The 5,511-nt window shown below is 38.9% G+C and overlaps 1 pseudogene; it reads left to right on the forward strand.

Moving 5' to 3' along the window:
• The first annotated feature begins 1,076 nt into the window (after nucleotides 1-1,076).
• On the forward strand, nucleotides 1,077-2,114 carry LOC114216792 (syntenin-1 pseudogene; annotated as a pseudogene).
• The last annotated feature ends 3,397 nt before the right edge of the window (nucleotides 2,115-5,511 follow it).

The raw sequence follows: 5,511 nt of genomic DNA on the forward strand, positions 1-5,511 counted from the left end.
CCCTCCTCTGATATTCAGAGCAATACCCTATAAGGAAATAGCATTGTAAACCAAAGGTAAGAGAAGACATTGAAATAAGTTTAAGGTTGAATTTTCACTAACTAGGGGCGCCTGGATGGCTCAGTTGGTTAAGCATCTGCCTTCGGCTCAGGTCATGATCCCAGGGTCCTGGGATCAAGGCCCGTGTTGGGCTCCCTACTCAGCGGGGAGTCCGTTCTTCCTCTGTCCCTCCCCCTGCTCATTCTATCTCCCTCTCTGAAATAAATAAAATCTTCAAAAAATTTTTTTCACTAACTACATTACCAGGGGGGATTAATTGAAAAGCATATTCTCTAAACTAGAACAAGGCAGATGTCCCCAAAGATGGCATGAGCCTGATTCTAGGCTTCCAAGCTACAGTGGCCAGAATAATAAATCTCTTTTCCCCACCATAAGAGAACCAAACTATGAACCAATCATAGTCCTCTCTTCTCCCTTCTTTCATCTATTCCCTTTTCTGGATTTATTCAAAGATTTCACCTCCCAATATGCAATTTGGAAGAAAAGAGCTAGAAATTAGAAGGGATTATTTGCAACCAAGTATGTTTGGCTGCTTAAGAAACAGCAATGTGAACAGGGACACGGACAAGAAAGGCTATGAATGTAGTACATGCTACAGAGGATAATATTTTATACACTTCACTTTTCAAAAACAGAATTGCAAACTGCATCTGAGCCACTTGCTGATGTGTGGAACTTGAAATTCAAAGCAGGAAAAGATCCAGCTTCTCTCAAACATAATCTCACTAAGTGTCTGATTTCTCTCACTGAATATTCCCCTTTTGGCTACTCCATATTGATCCGGGTGGCATGCAACTCAACCTCAGATTAGGCCTCAGAAAGCTCACATGACTAACATCAATATTCTGTTCACTTTGACCCAGGCTGAGGCTTCAGGAAATGGTCTTAAATTCTAATGAGAGGGATGATGAAGGAGGAAACCTCAGAATTCTAAAGCTCCAATAAAAGTAGATTATAACAGGCCAGTTACCAGAGGCGGCAGCAGCAACGGAGGTGAGCGGGTCCTTGTGGCCTAGAAAAATCCTGCAAAAATGTCTCTGTACCCATCTCTTGAAGACTTGAAGGTAGACAAAGTTATTCAGGCTCAAACTGCCTTTTCTGCAAACCCTGCCAACCCAGCAATTTTGTCTGAAGCTTCTGCTCCCATCTCTCAAGATGGAAATCTCTATCCTAAATTGTATCCGGAGCTCTCCCAGTACACGGGCCTGAGTTTAAATGAAGAAGAAATCAGTGCAAATAAGGCCTTGGTCCCTGGAGCATCAGTTCAGGGGCAGTTGGTAGCAAGACCTTCCAGTATGAACTATATGGTGGCTCCTGTAACTGGTAACGATGTTGGAATTCGTAGAGCAGAAATTAAGCAAGGGATTCGTGAAGTCATTTTGTGTAAGGATCAAGATGGAAAAATTGGGCTCAGGCTTAAATCAATAGATAATGGTATATTTGTTCAGCTGGTCCAGGCAAATTCTCCAGGCTCATTGGTTGGTCTGAGATTTGGGGACCAAGTACTCCAGATCAATGGGGAAAACTGTGCAGGCTGGAGCTCTGATAAAGCACACAAGTTGCTCAAACAGGCTTTTGGAGAGAGGATTACTATGACTGTTCGTGACAGGCCCTTTGAATGGACAGTTACCATGCATAAGGATAGTACTGGACATGTTGGCTTTATCTTTAAAAAATGGAAAGATAACATCCATAGTGAAAGACAGTTCTGCAGCCAGAAATGGTCTTCTTACAGAACATAACATCTGTGAAGTCAACGGGCAGAATGTCATTGGGCTGAAGGATTCTCAAATTGCAGACATACTGTCAACATCTGAGACTGTAGTTACTATTACAATCATGCCTGCTTTTATCTTTGAACATATTATTAAATGGATGGCACCAAGCATTATGAAAAGCCTGATGGATCACACCATTCCTGAGGTTTAAAAGTCAGGGCACAATGGAAACTTCACCAAACTTCTCCAGTTTACTTCTTGGGCAACTTAACTTTATATTACGCACATGAAGCTTTCTAGGAGCCAGAGAGCATCCGCTGCATGAAGACCTTTCTATCTTACATTATGGCTGGAATGTTACTGTTTGGATTGGATATCTTGTTCACACTTCAAGATCAGTGTAGCCTTATCCTGGTTTTATAGATGTGAAACTTTGGACAGATTTACTGATTTTCACAGAGTAGATTCTCTACTAGAAACCCGATGTTTTTACAAGCCATTATGAGAAGAATGACTGATACAGGCTTAGCTCTGTGTTAGAGCCAATCACCTTTATCTTACATCAAGTAGTGCTGTTCATATTACTTTAGTTCTATGGTATAATTGCGTTTTTAATGTGTTACCACAGTATGTAGAATGACTGCTTTTGATGGTGTTTTAGTTCTGTGTGTGTGTGTGTGTGTGTGTGTGTGTGTGTGTGTGTGCCCCCGTGCGCCTATAAAACACCAGTTAAGTACACTGGTTTCATTCCATGTAAGCATTATACAGTGTATGTAGGTTACAAGAGATTGTGTTCATCATCATTTAATTGTAACTACCTTTACTTAATATGCTTCAACTGTAGCCTTAACTGTTAAGCATCTAGAATAAAAGCCAAAATGTAACTATTGCTGCCTTTCTAAAACCCAAAATGCAGTTCTATGTTAAACTGAAATGTACACTCACCCAGAACAATTTAATGGTACATACTGAGCTATAGCATAGTTGCTTAGTTGCATTTGAGATTTTCTAGTCAATTGTGTAATGGAAATTTCTTTCTTCTAGAAGTTACCGGTATTACTTTGTGAGAAATGAATCACTATATATTAAATGTAAAAATTCTTATACTAAATAGGATAAACTTTTGACTCCCTTTATTCATTTGTAGATTAAGTGGAATAATACCTAATTTTGTCATTTACTCTTAACATTCTGTAATCTAGCTACTTTGGGACGGTCTTAGGATGTTTCCCAGGTAATTTGTTCCATTTCCTGACCCCTCCCTGCAAACAAAATGGCAGTGACACTTTATCCTGATTTTTTTCTTTTTGGTTTATGCCCATTTCATCTTAATTAAATATGTATTAAAAAAAGTAGATTATAACAGAAAAGTTGTAGTAAACACAAGGGTTAAGCATGGAAAAGGCTGGCTAAACTGTTAAAAGCATGGAACAGATAGAAGTTAAATCAATTTTTCATTTGTTGAGTATTTCAGAACTGAAAGTTGAAATAAGACTATGTAAAATGCCTATCAGTTTACTTACCTGAATTCTCATTTACTTGAAAAAAAGAATAAATTTTCCTCAATATAAATAAACTGAATTTATATTGTGAAATACTAAAGCAATCTGTTCATCTTAACCCAATATCCAAATACGTATGGAAATTTTATGCTACATTGTATTGTAAGCAAAACGAGTTCTAGCTACAAGTCATGTGCTGTGATTAGCTATAGATGTGACTTTACCCAAATCACTTTACCAATGTGAGCCAGCTGCAGGGTGGTTATGTGAGAATGTGCCAGCTCTCGTGGCAAATCTCCAGCAAGATTGCTTCACTTCCTAATCTATGTGAATGATGCTGCCTGTGGTGCAAATATATTCCCGTCTACATGAAGAAATCAAGTTCCTGTGGGCTTCAAATGGGCAATTAGGAGAAAAATGAAAAAATGGCAGCCTGGATTCAAGAATGGGCTTGAAAAGAATTTCTGGACAAGGGTCACAGTTCTAAAGAGGTACAACAACTCCCAGCATGCAATGGCTCTGCTCATTATCTTGACATCTTTCTCATGACTACTCGTTTTTTGTTAAAGTTTATTTATTTTTTTTTAGTAATCTCTACACCCAGTGTAGGGCTCAAACTCACAGCTGAGATCAACATTAAGGTGCCGATGACTGGTCATTTTTTTAGTCAAATAGTATATACAGTAAAATGCCATAATATGAAATATACAACTCAACATAATATTTTTGAGATTTCACTCTTCTTGTTACTGAGAATTAAAAAAACAAAACAAAACTTGGCACGTAACAACTCCATTCAAACCCCTGCACTTAAAAAACTTAACCAGGCATGCCTGGGTGGCTCCATCAGTTAAGCGTCTGCCTTTGGCTCAGGTCATGATCCCAGAGTCCTGGGACTGAGTCCGCATTGGGCTCCTTACTCAGCAGGGAGCCTGCTTCTCCCTCTGCCTGCTGCTTCCCCTGCTTGTGCTCACACTCTCTCTCTCTCTCTGACAAATCAACAAATAAAATCTTAAAAAAAAAACAAAAAACCAACCAAATTCTAGCATGGCTTCTAGAAGCTTAAGAGCATGTCTCTAGGATAACTCCAACGTCCCCTCAACCCCCTGGAAAATGACTACCTGAGAAAGTTCAAGACTGCCAGGATAATTTACTGTTTGTTCCAACTAAAACTTGGTGATAGGCAAATGGGCCTCTAAGCCCCCTTTAAGAGCAGTTACTTTAGGAAGCTTGCAATTATAAATTCTTTCTCTGCCCCTTTAAGATATAAATCTTCTAGCACCCAAAACTATCTCCTCAAAGACCTGAGAGCCATCTCTTTGAAATGCACACAATCAAGAAGATGACTCTTTTTCTTGATCTCAGACCCTATGAGAGAGTAAAGTCCTAACTTCAGTGTGTGTACCATTGCCTCCTTTCACAAAGGTATGAGAAGTTTGTTTCTCCTCCAGATAAACACCACTTAGCAAGTCAAGATGGCTTAGTCACAAGGACCAACATCCCCCACCCCATTAAGATCTCAGTGCCTTTCTTTTAGCACACCTCAGCCTGTAAAATGTCTGCTTTGTTTCAAGGGAGTTGAGTCCAGGTGACAGTCCCCTCTTAAAAAAGTTATTACCAAATAAAATCTGTCTTTATGACTTGAGTGCCTGGCTGTATCTGTTATATTACATTTAGCAATATTTTTTATGTCACTGAATAGAATTTCATTAAAGGAATATACCACCCATTCATTTCCATTACACTTATAATCAGGTTTTAACTCAATCTCGTTAAGAAGCAATTGTAAACTAAACAAAGACAATTTGGTTATACTCGATTATTAGACAGTTTTGGTGGATATTGGTAACCTCTAATAGAGATAGAAAAGGGTCTCTATGCCTCCTCCCCTGGGATCTCACTACCAAATGGTATGCTACAAGTCATATACCATTCTGCTATATGCACCACATTTATGGGAAAAAGTGGGCATACTTTGTCCTTTCAGGCATTTCAGAAAACATTCTGCTTCAAATTTCTATCTAAGACAGACATGGCACTATTCAGAAATCCTCCAAAAGTGGCTAATACAAAAACCAGACATAATCACAGACCTGGAGAACCAGTCTAAAATGTACAGGATCCTGGCTTCTCTAGATCTCTTATTTCACTTCATGCAAGGCAGAAATACAGACAATATTTCTAGCCAATCCACATATGTTAAAACCACTCAAGTCAGCAATTAAAATCAT

The sequence above is a fragment of the Eumetopias jubatus genome, unplaced genomic scaffold, assembly GCF_037043125.1.
Source record: "Eumetopias jubatus isolate StellerSeaLion01/CBP00866 unplaced genomic scaffold, mEumJub1_p1.0 scaffold_11, whole genome shotgun sequence".
NCBI lineage: Eukaryota > Metazoa > Chordata > Mammalia > Carnivora > Otariidae > Eumetopias > Eumetopias jubatus.